Below are 17,073 nucleotides of genomic sequence, written 5' to 3' on the forward strand. Positions count from 1 at the left end.
ATTTGCAACAATATACAGTATATGAAAGAAGTTTGACTTAATGTAGCTTGTTAAGAATGTATTCTGTTATTTGTCTTGTTTAAACTTACAAAATTGCCAATTCTGCAGGGGAATTTTTCAGCTTGATGCCTAATTCTATGAGTAGAATTCACATTAGATTAGTAAAAGATGCTTTTTTTAACCACTCGATGATGATTTAAAGTAATAGAAAATACGCAAACATGCTATAAGCAGCCATAATATGTGCCGATTACTCTCTGGAGCTTCAGGTGGAGCTTCAGGTCACACCTACGGATGACGTGGACCAATGGTAAGAAGGTGGGTATCAGACGGTAAGAAGTTTTCATAAAAGTTCACCCAGGCAAGTTGTTACAAACCACCGAAACTAAAAAAAAAAAAAAAAAAGACCTATTTGGCCAGATTTTGTTCTAAATGACGTCAGACCCGTTTGTTCTTCGATTATGTATAAAGTATATCGGAGGACACTCTGAATTGGTAAATTTGGAATTTGGAAAATGAATAAAATTACGGGCATGTTACATTGCAGTTACGTTGCCAATATATTGTGAAATTTCCAAAGTTTACAAATAAATTATGTAACTGGCCCATTCTAGGTTAGCTGAAAATATTTATAGAATGTAAAAACAGTGTCGTGAATTTGTAAGTCTGGAATTGCAAGAATGGTAGGAAATGGCATTGATATTTTAGGCATGTGAAAATTATTTAAATAATGAAATTACAAAACTGGTCTGTACTATTTCAGCAGGGTTGTTGGTATATTAGCCTTTTTTTTTTTTTTTTTTTTGTCCCATCTCCAGGATTAATGTAAAGTTTTTTAAACAGGGGCCACATTATGGAATAAACATATTTCATGAGTTTGACACTTGACCCCAAATGAAAACAATATAAATAAATTTCACTCACCATGGGGCTGTAGTACTGAAATGTATTTCCTTTTATTGGACATAAAAATAAATTGGCTCCCTATCTATTATTTTAGAGAATGGAGCAACCAGTAAAACTCTCTTCCCTGCTTCAACTGGGATACAGCGAAATGTATACTTTTAGACCCCTTTCAGTCTTCAAATTGTCTTTAAAATAGCTGAATCTTTGATATTGTGCACACCAGAGTGCAAGATGTATTAAATGTCATCTCAAAATGTGTCGCAGAGAATTGAGAGAATTTGTTCCCTGGATAAGTGTTATCTTTTTAACTCATCTTGAAATATGTATTTAGTCTCAGATTACTCCTAAAGAACATAAAAAAATCATCAAAAAATGTGATCACCTTGAAAATATGTAGGCTAATGCTGAAAAGACACACAATGTTCCATTATGGCATAAAGTCAGATTGAAGTGATTCAAATCCTGTTCATATTGGTCATGGTCATTGGTTCATTTTTAGGTCTTTGGGGAAACATGACATTGGACTGCTAATGTTAGCAGTATTCCAGCTGCATAACAATATGGTGACTAAGTAATAAGACATACAGTACATTACAAACAGGTACGAAAAACTTGGTTGTTTATTCAAAAACTCTCCTGTAACATCAAAACCCCCAAGGACTTGTTTTTAAGTCCTTTCTCACAAGAGGATCCCCTATTACTAATTACTAAATAGAAATTGCCACCACATTTGCATTACCACACATAATTCACAAAGCAATGTAATTTTGGACAACAATTACCTTAATGGTTGCTGTGAATTTGACTGTTTCATCATTAGTGTGCAAAGCTCATTTGTATTCTGAGCCATGGATGATTTTAGAATGTTTCCCTTAAATTGTTAACATATGCTTCAAATGCTCTGACTCTAGACATGATACATTATTCTGCCAAACCTCTTGGCATAGTTCTCATTGCATGGGGAAGGGCACAGCTAATAACCTAAACTGTTTTTTAACAAGCCCTCCATTTCCAGCTGTGTTTCCTCAGCATGAATCCCTTAGAAAATGCTTAAAGCTCTAGCTTAAAAAAAGCGCTATAATTTTTTCACCGTTTTCTAAAACAATACGATAAAAAAGTCTTGTTTGTTTTTGAAAGTGCTGTATGTATTTTCTGTGCAGTGTTATTTGTCATCTCTGCCCCACCAGATTGAAAATCTTAACACATATCATGCAAATGTATTACAGACATTCTTTCAGACTGACGGATTGTTTCACATACAGTATCATGTATTTTAGCTTGGCTGGAATGCTGTATTGACCAATCAGCATCCAGGACCAAGAAACACACAAACTGGCAGCTGTGAACACAAACAAGTGGAATTATTCAAACAGTGAAGTGTCCCAGTGCTGTTATACAGAAAATCAGCACTCTTGGAATTCTACTTGTCCAAACAGATTAGAAGGACTGGAACTAAATTGTATTAAACTGGAGAAAGTTAAAATGATTAATTAAGATAAAATTCAAATAAAATGGTATGCATGGCTTAGGCATGTATAAGTGATTAAAAAACGAGACTGGGAGAATACTATAAAATGTGGCAAAAAACATGTCAAATATTGTAATGCTTGAATAAATATAACCCACTATTTAGAGCTGAACACATTTAGTAATCTTTAGAAGTGGAGCCCAACACTTCTAATAGTGGTGTTCCCTCAAACTGATCTTTATGGCTTGGATTGTTGACCTCTTATAAGCCAAGAAAGTGGGAGTTAAGTTTAGCATGTGCCTGTTCCATATCCATCACCCTCACCTCACCAGATTATGAATCCTAAACCAATGAGCCTCATCAGAGAGCAAAGGTGGCCACACACAGAGGTCGAACCCACAATCCTTCCATCACACAGTTTTTTATTAAAGCTATATTTCTTAAAGGAGGACATGGTGAACGTACGTACAGCTCCAAAAAGCCACACTCTGGCAAGCAGATCCAGATTAACGGAGACACCGTAAGGGAATAGAGAGCCATCCTTGGACAAACTTGAAAACAATCTCTGTCAGAGAGCTAAATAATGCACAGCAGAAAATAAAAACTCTCAAGACTGTCTAGCCTGCAAGGAGTCGTAAATACAACACACATGGTGCGAAGCCTTGATAAAATATGCATTCACTCCAAGTTGCAGACAGCAGGAATTTTCACCAAAGCCCAAAGCTACAACATGGGTGACAAAGGAGATTATGTTCAAAAACGCCTGTTAGCTTGATGTGTGTTCAGCCTAGCAAGCATGCACACTCATGTTCTCCAAGATTTTTATAGAGGTGGGTCATAAGTAATATACAGTATTACTTTCCCATAGGCTACACTTTACTTCAAATCGCTGTTATAGTCAAGGAAAAAAGAGAGAGACATTTGAGAGGAGAGGATAGCAAGTGAGGTTTATTAGGTATAACTCTGTCTCATCTGTACCTCACTCTTCTGATCTAAACTTCTGGATCCATAGTGCTCTCTACACTCTTAGAAGAAAAGGTTCCATATAGAACCCTAAAGGGTTCTATCGCTCATTTCATATTTGGAACCCCTAAAAGGTTCTATATAGACCCTAAAGGGTTCTTTGAGCCAGGTGGAAAGGTTCTATATAGAACCTTTTAGGGGTTCCCAACATGCAACCGTAACATTTGGTTTTTGATTAGTTTTTAAATTTATTTTTTGTTTTATTACCAGGAGAATGTTTAATGGATATACGAATTGAATGGTTAATATACTATAATCACTAAGAAAGTGAAATAACCATATAAAAGATATTAAAGTATCATTAAGTAAAGCATTTTTAATAGTTTGTATTTACAACAACACAAGCAATAATTAGCACAATTCATAATGCAATAGTTATGAGAATTGACTTAATAAATCCACAGGTTTGTAATAATAGGGTAAAAGTTAATTAGTAGTAATATTATTTATATAAATATCATAAACATTAAATCATTTGACATTAACTATAAGTTAATATTACAACTATAAGTAAGTAAAAAAACGAAGTAAAAATAAATAAAAACAAATGACCAATGAAAAGCTGTTAAACAATTTTAGCACTGGGGCAGATATAGAATCATTTTGTTGTCACTGGTCTGACAAACTGAGTAAGGTCTTTTGGATTCAACAAATTAAACTTCACTTTAGCCATCTCCATGCCAGTTTGATGCCCACTCTCTTCACTCTCTGAGGGGTCTTGACACCATATGAAAGATCAGGTTGAGGATGGATGTGCAGATCCCTGTAAGTATGTGAAGCATTTAATAGACCTGCTGTCAGAATGCAGAGTAATTAAAAACAAAGAAATTGGTATCTCTCTAAATTACATATTAAAACTTACATGAATAGGAGTGTTGTGTTTTATGAAGATGGTCAAACTAGTAATGCTACACTCCAGAGCCACTGCAAACAGACATGAACCATTATTTAGTTTGATAAAAACCTTGATGCAATGCAAAATAATGAGAAATAATATACAAATATGTACTGTTTATGATATTGTTAATGCAATTGTTTTGAAGTCAAATGTCCCCTTTGACTTTCACTTGTCAAGTCTCTGATGATGTTGATGGCCAGAACTTCAGAAGTGCTCTGAGTTAGGTGAAGGTCTTTGCTAAAACCCATGTTCAATTAATATGGTATCTTCAATAAAAAAATTAAAAAAATACATAATTATCATATTTTTGTAAATTACAATAAAACTACAAACAACAAATACTCACAAGTTGAGAAATTGAAACATTTCCATCACTTCCTCTCTTTGACTTTATACATTTGACATATTCATATATTGAACAGAGCTTGATTGATCTCTTTATATCAGTGCAGTTGGCTTAATTCAATGCTCTGATGTGCTCATGAAATCTTGTTTCGAGTTTTCTAGATGCAAAGACAATTTAATTATAACACAACCTGGTATCAGGATTACTAGTCAATCCACATCAGAGATTTTAGTGATTCAAGTTTAAAATTATTTATCTCCTGGCGGAGAATATCGCAGGTCTGGATTTAACAGTTTTGTCGACATTTATTCTTTGTGCTTGCTGAAATAAATATGTAAGTCATAAATGACAAGGATTTAGGTCAAAATAATTAAAAATAACATAAAATTAATCAACAAATGCACGTATTTTTCTTACTTACTCTGGTAACTTCGACCTCAAGCTTTCATCTCAACCGACTTTCAGTGACATTCAAATTTGAAATAGGATCCTCACACATTTTGATCACTTGCTTTAAATGTGCCTTTGCACTATGTAGATAGGAGGAGAAAAACAGTGCTACATGCTCAAGTTGTTTGCTGTTTATGATAAACCACCGCTTTTTTGCATCTTTTGTTGAATTATGAGTCAAGAATAGACTATACCATAGACTGTATATTAATACTAAGATAAACCTGTTGTCTAAAAGAGAGAGGACATTGGATCTGATCATCTGTCATTTATTATTTTCTAATCAAACACAAAGCTGTAGAAGTACATTTCTGTAGAATGAAATGCAAATGCAAAACTAATGTAGTGTAGTGTTCAAAACTATTTATAAACAAAACTTTCAATAATGTAATTTATGCATACACATACATACATACATACATACATACATACTCACATTAAGCAACTGTCAACCCAAAGAACACTTTTGTGCAAAAAGGGTTATTTTTTTCTGTAAATATTTGTAAATAGAAACTTTTTGGTGTAAAGGGTTCTTTGGAGCTGAGTAAAGAACCCTATAGGGTTCTAAATAGAACCCCAAAAAACCTTTTTTCTAAGAGTGTAGATTATCCAGAGAATCTGAACCTTGTCCAGAGAATTATACTTAGTCTTAAAACCAAACTAATACAGCTCCTTTTCTCTGCGCTTCAAAATTGTCTAGTTAGAATAAAAGTTTCACACTGGAAAATAATAATAATTATAAAAATTGTCAGAGTTTTTCAGTATTTTCAGAATAGTCTCATGACAACTCGTAATAAATTGTTAGTGATGCTAAAACGCAGATATCAAACGACTTGGCTGGTACGAAAAGGTACAAATTGCATGCTTATAGAGACCAACCAATCAGCAAACAGGAAACAAAACAGGAAACAAGTTTTTGCTATAGCCTCTTATTCAGACATATCTAAAAAATAATAATAATAATAATAATAATAATAAAAATAATAATAATAAAAAAAAAACATAACAAATTTAATTTATTTGAAAAGCATATTTATGTAAGAATACAATACTTGCTGTCATGATATGTCTTGAATTAATCTCTGTGACACTAGCGCTACTTAACGGAATTGCAAAAATAAACAATGTTCAAAACAGCTTTCGGAAAACTGTCCTCATCTGCTGTTGTTCAATTAGTCAGATAGTCCCTCCCCCAACTCATGCCATTGGTCATGTCATTGGGCCAGGTCAAGCAGGTCGCTCAAAACAAATAGTAGATTTTCAAAGTGCCAGAGACACTTTTTTTTTTTTAGAAAATTAAACTATGAATTGCTTACTTATAGTTGTCTCTGCATATAAAGCTGGGATAGTATTTTAACACTGAAAAAGTTACATACTTCAGCTTTAAGTTTACTCTTATGAAAATCGAGAGTCCATGGCAAATTTGCTACAAACTATCCGCAAATTCACCACTGATCATTTTCACATGCAAAACTTATGTTGCCAAAGTTTTGCCGGAGGTTCACCACTACTTGCGAAGAGCTGCAAATTTCTGGCAAACATTTGCGACCAACAGTGTTGGGAGTAACGCGTTACAAAGTGACATGTTACTGTAATCTAATTGCATTTCTCAGTAACGCAGCAATGTAATGCATTACTTCTTAAATTTCAGTAATCTGATTACAGTTACTGACATTAATACATTTTGTTACTTTTTCATGACACATTTATTGCTGAAACAATATTAATTATGTAGAATTAATAAAAAAAAGTTTCATTCCCAAGTAGTTCTCTTTTGCTGCGTCAGCTACATGGCTCATCTAATGAGCATGCGCTAACGAGCCACCAGAGAATGCACATAAAGACTACTGCTGACTGTGAGAGAATGGCGTGACAATGAATGTGGAGAAATGTGGTTGTTTCTTCAAGTGGAAATATAGGCATTACTTTGATTTCATTGAACGTAAAAACAAAAATCGTACTTTTATGTGCAAACTGTGCCCAGGTTCTAAAAAACTTTCTACCGCTCTTAACTTGACCGGTAATTTGTCGAAGCACCTAATCAGACAGCATTCTATGTCAAAACTCGTCGCCAAAGATTCCAACGCATAAGATGAGAGCGGTCCAACATCACCTAAACAAGCCAGACTACATTTCTTTCCCAAATCGGGAGGGAAGGTAACTCCAGAGCAGATGAAAAGAGTTATAGCAACATATGCGGTGGAGGAAATACTACCCCTGTCGACTGTCGAGTCACCATCATTTAGAGAAATTCTGTGACAGACATATGTAGGCCTCTGTTGGACCAAAAGACATTTGCAAGGTATTTAGATAAATGCTACGCTGTCATGGAGTCTGAGCTTAAAAAGACATTTGAGTGTTTAGAGTAAGTTTCCACAACCGTGAACATTTGGACCAGTCACAATAAAAGCTTCCTTGGGATGACATCCCATTGAATTAACCCTGTGATTTTTAGCTGTGAAAAAACTGCCCTAGCCTGTAAAAGAATTAAGGGAAGGCATACATATGATGTGATTGCAAGCAAAATAGAACAGGTGCATTCAGCATATGGACTGTCACATAAAGTGACAGTTACAGACAATGAATCAAATTTCCTAAAAGCCTTCAGAATGTATAAACCTGCTCAAAATACAGAAACAGATTCAGATGAGGAGTCCGATGACGAAGTCACATTTGCAGATGTCAGCCAGGCTCTTTCCTCCGATTCAGATGGACAGTTTACTCTTTCTCCGCATTTGAGCTGTGCTTCCCACACACTTAATTTGGTGTCACGTAATGATGTGAAGAAATGCCGAACATCCAACAGTCAATACAAACCAGTATACAGAGGTGTCATCTGGAAGTGCTCGGGTCTGTGGATCAAAGCCAGTCGGTCAACACTGGCCACCGAGCTATTGAGGATATAACCAAAAGAAAACTCATTGTCCCCACCGCAACGAGATGGAACTCTTTCCATGACACACTGTCACGCATCACTGAGATCGCACCTACAGATTTGAACACACTTTGCAATCGAATGGGGATAAAATGCATCACAGAAAAATAATATAATTTGCTGAGGGAATACTGCATTGTACTGAAGCCCCTCACTGCTGCCTTGGACATCTTACAAGGTGAAGATCATTGTTATTATGGCACCATCCTACCAACAATAGAGGTTCTCATATCCAAAACCTTGGCACTACAAGATGGTCTTTCTGGGATGAGAGCTGGGCTTCCAGATGCTATTGTTCAGGTAAGCCTTTACACTTCTGTAAATCTGGATACATGAGGCTATTTTTATTATTTTGTTATTTTGGCTTGATATTACTTTTATAAACACTTTTGATGATATAACCTACTGTACTCAGCTTTAATCAGTTATTTAAAATTTTACTTGAATAAAACCAGTTTATTTAGATGTTAGCACATGAAGCACATATTTTAAGTTACCTGACAAAAATAAATTACATGTAATTGTGTTTTTCATGTTGATAAATTCCTTGGACTGTTTTCAAAAACTATTTATGTATGAATAGAAGTGTGATTCAGCTCTGTCTTGGAGAGTAAGGATGCTCTGTTGGCAGCTGCCACTTTACCCGGGTTCAAGCTACGCTGGATAAGATGAGGAGAGGAGAAAAATTGTGAAATCATTGCTGATTGAAGAGTGTTGTGCCCGGTCCTCTGAGGACCACACTATAAAGCTTGCAGATCAGAAACCTTCTACCCCCAAAGACAATGATTTGTTTGCATTTAAAGAGGAGGATGAATCTTATTCTTCAGAGACAGAAGTCATGGAGTACTTAAAGTCTCTTGGTTTAGAGCTGGACGTTCTTAACAAGTTTCCGGGAATAAAAGACATTTCACTGAAGTACTTCAACACCCTCAAGTGCTCCTATAGAAAGACGTATAGGGAGTCTTGTACTGATCCCAAGGAGAAACAGACTTTCCAGCAAGCGATTCGAGAAGCTTTTGTTAATGATATTTAACCAATTTTTTAAAGAAAAGCAAAAATGAACGCTCACACACTTGCACACTAACACACACACACATGTTGGTGCAGCTATCATAGACATGATGATTTTTATACTGTACAAACTATAGATTCTATCCCCTAACCCTAACCCTACCCCTAAACCTAACCCTCACAAAAAACTTTCTGCATTTTTACATTTTCAACAAAACATCGTTTAGTATATTTTTTAAGCGATTTTAATTATGGGGACACTAGAAATGTCCTCATAAACCACATTTATAGCATAATACCCTTGTAATTACCAGTCCTCGTAAACCACTTAAACCTGCCCACACACACACACACACACACACACACACAAAAGCACTCTCTTTCACTCTCTCTCTCTCTCTCTCTCTCTCTCTCTCTCTCTCTCTCTCTCTCACACACACACACACACACATACACACACACACACACACACACACACACACACACAGGTAACACAGTCTCTCAAATGCACACAAAGAATAAAAAAGGATTAAAATGTTTAATCCACAAAATGTCTTTCTTTTTTATACAACCCCAATTCTGAAAAAGTTATCAATCAACAATCATATGATTTTAAATTACTGTACATTTTCAAAAAACAATGAAATTCACAAGGTAAAACATCATATTATGTGTAGTTGTGGTGCTTTCAATATAGCAAAGGGTGAAAATAATTTACAAATAACACCTTTTTGTTTTAATTAGCATTTTTTCTACTGTACCAACTTTTTCGGAATTGGGGTTGTAAATTTATTGCATTTTTCTGTTGTTTTTTTACATACACACACAAACACTTTAATGTACACATACAGACACAAAAACAGACATGCAAACATGCACTTGCAAACATGTACATGCACACTGAGAAGAAAATGCAAGCATTCAACATACACAATGTTTTTTCTCATCAAAGCTGCTTACAAATGTGTTTTCAGAAAAGGTTTCAGTTTATTATGGTTCTGGTTCTGGTTCTTATTGTTTTCTGTTTTTTACATGAACACAAACACAAGTACACTACTGTTCAAAAGTTTGTGGTCACTTGCCTGAAAAGTTTCTCATGATCTTATTTTTTATTTTTTTATCTGAAGGCGTTTGTTTAAATGTTTGAAATTAGTTTTGTAGACAAAAATATAATTGTGCCAACATATTAATTTATTTAATAAATTACAAAACAAAAATTGTATTTAAAAAAAAAAGTTTTTGAAATGGATGACTTGGACCGAATAATAAAGAAAAGCAGCCACTAAGTGCCCAGCACATAGATGGGAACTCCTTCTGTACTGTTTAAAAATCATCCCAGGGTGATACCTCAAGAAGTTGGTTGAGAAAATGTCAAGAGTACATGTCTGCAAAATCTAGGCAAAGTGTGGCCACTTTGAAGATGCTAAAATATAACATAGTTTTGATTTATTTTGGATTTTTTTAGTCACAACATAATTCCCATATTTCCATTTCTATTATTCCATAGTTGTGATGACTTTACTATTATTCAAAAATGTGAAAAAAATAAAAAATAAATAAATAAAGAACGAGTAAGTGACCCTAAACTTTTGAACGGTAGTGTATATACATGTCACACACAGCAAATAAGATTGTAGATACAGTAGAAGACACATACACATATGAAGATCTTACATCCAGTCTTCATTGTTAGCCATGTTTGAGATAAGAATGTTACAGTAAGTTGAATTTTCAGAAATGCATTAGCTTTTCTTTAGTCATGTTGCTGACTTTGGCATTTTGTTGTAGTTTGTTGTTTTCAGTCAATATTAAAGTACTGAAAGAACTGTTTCTGTTTCTGTACATTCATTGGGATTTTTGCAAGTTAGATGGGTTTTAGAAAGTAACAAAAGTAAAGTAATTGGTAATCTAATTACTTTCCCTTTAAAGTAATCAATAAAGTAACATGATTACAAATTAGTAGAAGTAATTAGTAATCAGTAGTGGATTACATTGTTTTAGTAACTTACCCAACTCTGGTGGCGAATCAGAAGCTCATATGCATGTGAAAATAACGAGCGGGTAATTTGCTGTAAATTTGCAGCAAGTTTGCAGCTAGTTTAGATTTTTTTTGTAAGGGTTTATCTTTTGTAAGCCAGTGGCATTTATTTATTTATTTATTTATTATAATTTTTTTGTGGCTTGGTTTAGGAAAAGCTTCGCAAATGTTTGCGACACAAATCCCAATTGGCTAACTTATTTCAATATGTATTCTCTGAAAACCCTAAAAGTCTTTACTTTTAAGTAAATGAATCTTGTTTCAAAGATGTTTAGATATTTTTACTAGAAAACAAGATTAAAAAATACTGATTAATAATAAAATGCACCCAAGCCATATACAATGAAGAGTCATCCTGTTCTAGCATGTGTGTGAGAGAATGAAAAACAGCTTCAAAGCACAAAAATACTCCAAAAATAAATTCTGCTTTCTCCCTCATACTAGGGGAGGCCAAAACTTTGCCAAGAGATAATTAAAAGGACATAAATCTCATTGATAAGGGTTATGTAATTAAACACTAACAGATTTTTCTCAGAGTGTCTTGTGAAAAGAATGCACAAATTTGTGCTTGGAAAATGGAAGAGAATGCAAAAGACGGAGGTATGAAAAGAAAAGAAAATGTGATAGAGAAAGAGTCTGGGTCTGAAAAAGTAGTTATGCATTTGAAAAGCAAGGGAATAATTCACCCAGAAATGAAAATTCTGTCATCATTTACTCACCCTCATGTTGTTCAAAACTTGTACAAGTTTCTATCTTATGTGGAACACAAAAGGATATGTTTAGCAGAATGTTCGAGCTGTTTTATTGCATACAATGGAAATGGATAGGACGCAGGGACTTTCAAGCTGAAAAAAAAAAAAAAATGCATAAAAGCATAATAAATGTAGTCCATATGACCTGTGCACTGTATTCTAAATCTTCTGAACCCATAAGATAGTTTGGTTAAGGAACAATTGTTAGATGTTAGACAGAATATTAGCCTCAGTCACCATTCACTTTTGTTGTATGGAAAAAAAGTAATGAAGTGAATGGTGACTGAGGTTAACATTCTGCTTAACATGTCCCTTTGTGCCCTTTTTCTTGTGCCATTATTGATAGTTAAAATAGATCCAACATGTTTTCATTTCTCAGGATTATGTTCATGTTTGGGTCATGCCTGACAAATCCACTCTTTTTTCACCCAGTATACAGTTTGTGACAGGGCAGTTGTGCTATCAGTCCCTTATTAGACTGTGACAAGGGCATGGATCTAAAAAAAAAACACATGACTTTTCGATACCGCCATTCCAAATAAATCAAAAAGGCATGAAACTCTTATGATCTAATTACAGATCCTTTCAGAGCAGCTTCAGGGCTTACTGTCAGGCATTGTTTTTATCCATCTTTACAACTTTAGTCTGTGCATGTGCAAATCTTGAAAATAAATTCAAGCCACAGTTTCATCCCTGACCAGTGAACTCTGAATCCTTGAGTCTGTGTGTCTGGGCTCTGGGTTGGTGATGAGTTACAGAGGTATAAATCCCTGGGTATTTGGCACTCAGGGCGGGCTGCTCCATTGGAGGGCTTGTCCCCGCAACTGCACCCTAAGCCAGCATGTGTGCATTCTTGGAAGGGTTGAAATCCCTGTGGCATGTGGTTCTGGTGCATCATCCAGAGCTCCGCCACCAGCTGAGCAGATTTAACTTGACAATTTGCCTTAGTATGACTGTGATCCTCATCCCAATGGATGAAACTGATCAAACCAAAATAATTCTTGTATAGTCTTTAAAAAAATCGGATAGAGGTCGGAAAGTACACACAATCAGACCCCCTGAACTATTTAATAGATCCTAAGACAATTCAAGACCAAACTGTAAGTTATGTTGACAGACTGTGATTCTTTGGCATAAAATGATATAAGGGATATAAGGGAATTTAAACTCTATGTGAGTGATTTTTGCCTGCCATGCATTAACTACCTCTCAAATCTCACCATACCAGCATGAAAGAAGTGAGATCGCTGCGTTGTTTTATACCCCTTATTTTTTTTTAGACTATTTGTTGTAAGAATATTTATATAAAATCTACATTGCTAACGAAGGAATAACAACTTGATCAGACAATTTCTTATTAAAGGCTTTTTTTATTATGTTGTTTATGTCTACTAACATGTCAAAACAGAGTGCACAGTGTTTCTCATTTCTACTCAGTTGTTTCCTGTCTTCCCACTGAGTAAAATATTGCATTCATATGTAATATTTATTACTTTCTGCTTGTAAATTCCGATGGATCTAAAAATATAATATGGAGGTCAGTTACTTGCATCTGTTCTGAAGAAAACACAGACACATTTTTGGAAAACCTGCAGCTTTAAATGAATAGTTCACCCAAAAATGAAAATTCTGTTATCATTTATTCACCCTCATGTCATTCCAAACTATGTCTATCAAGCTAAAAAACAAAAAACAAAAAAAAAGCACCATATTAGAAAAATATCAGAAAACTAGTCCATAAGACTAAGCCTAACACATACAGCTATATTCCAAGTCTTTTGAAGCCATATGACAACTTTGCCATATGGCGCCATATTTGATTTGAGAGCTACTACAAAGTGTAAGATTACATAATGACTTAAATTTCAGTCTATTCCTTACATAAAGCTTTTATATGGATTCAAAATGCTTTGTACTGTATACAGGGGCTCTTTCATAAACAAAATTCATAAGCACTACTTATGATATGTTTATTAGAGGTGTGAATCTTCGATGGCCTCATGATTCGATTCTATTACGATTCAAAGGGTAACGATTCGATTACAAAATGATTCTCAATGCATCTTGTCCTCCAATATTTTTTTTCATCAATACACACACTCAGTGTTAAATAGTATTAAATTATTAATTTAGAATTAATCAATCCCTAGCCTATAACTATAGCCACAACGTTCGGCTGCTGGTTCAGGATGGCTACATGAGATATCTGCTTCTGTGAGAGTGCAGATGTCAGCTTCTCCTTTCCACACCATAGGTGATAGTAAAGTGACACAAATAGCGGGGTTACTGCTTAAGAAACCAATCAAGCATCTCGTATACACACTGTTCTGACGAGCAAGAGCAATGAGCAACAGCCAAAGAAACAGAGAGCGCAAGAGGAGAGAAAGGCATTGGGAAGCAGGAGACAAAAAGTAATTAGAAAATAAAAACATCACCCATGTCTTCCGAACCGCTGTCTCTTCATTATTTTTAGCTGTTTTTTCCCTTTCTGTGCTAATCAGTAGAGTTGGAGTACTCGAGTCCGAGTCACGAGTCCAATTTTAAAGGACTTGGACTTGTCACGGGCTCGGATGCATTTTTACTCTGACTTGATTCGGACTCGAGCCTTTGGGACTCGGGATATTTTTTCCAAGTCCAACCGAGTCCATGGCATTTGATTTGTGATGCAACTAACAAAATAAATAAATAAAAATAACGAAACAGAAATAAATGGACACTCTGTCTGCAAACAGTTGTAGCACCCCCTGATGTCGCAGACGTAGCCAGAGTTTATTTCACCATGTTAAGCAAACACACCTGCAGAGTGGCACACTCAGTCAACCGATATGCTTGAATGTTACTACGGAGACTGCTGTATAACATTGATTACCGAGATGGCTGGCACGACGAACACATAGAGATAGATATGTAGACTATGTACTAGAAACTACAAGGCAGTTTCGCACATGGGACCTGACAACTGGTAAAATCGCACGCGCCATTTCTGCAGCCAAGACGGTGCTCACATCGCAGTTTCATCGTGTTTAAGAACTTCATTAAGCCAAGTCACCCACATCATGTTTCTCACAGTTTACCAAAATAGCATATAAAAATTCAGAAAAATATTATTGATATTGGATATAAAGTCTTTTTAGGCATAATATATCTACACATGTAGGCATCTGTATTCTCTTGTGGTCCACGCAGTGTTGTCAACTTAAACTGGTCCTTGATAAATTAACTGTAACTTTTTAAATAGTCGGGAAAAACACTGTTATTGCTAAATAAGACTACAACTCTGGAAAAACAGATAAACAGCACCTATTTTTATTTTTTTTTTAAAAGCATTGACATGCTGCTTAAAATATGTTCTTTTACAGTTTTCCACAATAAAATGCACAATGAAATATGAAGTTATTTTGGGCAGCGAAATGTTTTGTTTATAATTAAATTATAGATTGTGTGACCAGACGTCCCGGTTTATTACACAGGTCAGTACTGGTTTTTGGTCTGGTCACTGATTCTTAAATTAAATATCGTCATTGTCCTTCTCGCTATTATCTCTGGTATCGTTTGCAGAGAAGAAAATCTATTTTGTTGTGTTGCACGTTGATTTGACGATACATTCATTCTAGTCTTCAGCAAATCAGCTGAAATATGTCTGGTTACCATGGCAATGACGTCATGCGCTCTATGTTGTTCTGTCAGTCAGTGCAAATGCCCAAAATAATGCAAAAATACGTTTTCAACAACAAGCTGACATAAGCCGATCCGTGTCTTCGTGAAACACGTGAAAATGTAATTGGGGTGTTTTCTGAATGTTCATTTGCCCCACGTGCACAGAGGTAAATCAGACAAGTGTCACATTCAGACAGCTACACTGCACTTTTTACATAGTACAAGCACTTAAAGGAATATTTCGGGTTCAATACAAGTTAAGCTCAATCGACAACATTTGTAGCATAATGTTGATTACCACAAAAATAAATTTTAACTCGTCCCTCCTTTTCTTTAAAAAAAGCACAAATCTGGGTTACAGTGAGGCTTACAATGGAAGTAAATGGGGCCAATTTGTGAACATTAAAATACTCACTTTTTCAAAAGTTTAACCACAAGACATAAAGGATATGTGTGTAAATATGATTTTAGTGTGATAAAATCACTTACTAACTGCATCTGTGTAAAGTTATATTCAATTTGAGAACTTCTTTGCCATGACGATGTAATGACAACAAACCCTAAAACCCTAAAACGACTGTAAAAATTATGATTTTAACAACTTTACAGCTCAAATAATACATGAGTTTTAACAGAAGAATGAATGCAAGTGTTTTTTTAAAAATTATAAGCTTCACATTTCTTTGTTTAAACCCTCCAAAAATTGGCCACATTCACTTTCATTTTCCCCATTCACTTCCATTGTAAGTGACTCACTGTAACCTAGATTTGCGCTTTTTTTTAAGAAAAGGAGAGACGAGTCAAAATTATTTTTTGTGATAATCAATATTATGCCACAAATGCTGTTGATTGAGCTTAACTTGTATTGAACCTGGAACATTCCTTTAAATGTTGAGATGTGGGGATTGTATTTTGAATTTTAGGTTCCAATGTTGTGAATTTTGTGTTAAAATGTGTACCTGACATGACTACTCATAATTACATCAGATTTCTGATTGTTTCTCACCAAACCTTATCGTATTCCTTGAGAACAAGACATGAGTCATATGCAATAATTCGTTAGACTTCTGAATTATACTTTTGTGTCCTTTTGAAGCTCGAAGAACTGGTCACCATAAACTGCCACTGTGTGACATCATTGAGCACAATTTCTTTTGTCTCACAATTTCTCCCTTTGTGTTAAGAAAATCAAATGGAATTATAACAACACAGGGGTGAGTAAACAATGACTGAATTTTCATTTTTGGGTGAACTAATCCTTTTAGAACCAAGGGAATGTAAACTTTAGAACAGGATCATTTGTTTAAATTCAGTTATTATTTTTTACTTGTGGAATACATGAGAGTATCTGTTGTCAAATAGCTTCTTCAAGGTAGTACTAAATAAATGTTTATTATTTATATTATTTTATTTTATTACTCTTATTTTTTTTTTAAACGATAACACACAGACTCATCAGGGTTTTAGGTGCACAAGCAATGCTTAGAACAGCCCCATTTTTTCTGCTAATTAACAATCATGTCTGTGTTAAATGGCCCTAATATTAGCAGTGGGCTTTACCAGTGTTTTCGGATGTAGCATTTGCAGTC

The 17,073-nt window shown here is 34.9% G+C and overlaps 1 long non-coding RNA gene across 1 annotated transcript in view; it reads right to left on the minus strand.

Moving 5' to 3' along the window:
• Positions 1 to 3,819: 3,819 nt before the first annotated feature.
• The window catches only part of LOC127455731 (uncharacterized), a 47,873-nt gene continuing 34,619 nt past the window's right edge, over positions 3,820 to 17,073 (minus strand). The window contains exons 2-3 of the long non-coding RNA XR_007899734.1: positions 4,260 to 4,321; positions 3,820 to 4,160 (exon numbers count right to left, since the gene is read on the minus strand). This is a non-coding gene — a long non-coding RNA (uncharacterized LOC127455731). The remainder of the gene's footprint in view (positions 4,161 to 4,259; positions 4,322 to 17,073) is intronic.

The sequence above is a fragment of the Myxocyprinus asiaticus genome, chromosome 18 (genome assembly GCF_019703515.2).
Source record: "Myxocyprinus asiaticus isolate MX2 ecotype Aquarium Trade chromosome 18, UBuf_Myxa_2, whole genome shotgun sequence".
Classification (NCBI taxonomy): domain Eukaryota; kingdom Metazoa; phylum Chordata; class Actinopteri; order Cypriniformes; family Catostomidae; genus Myxocyprinus; species Myxocyprinus asiaticus.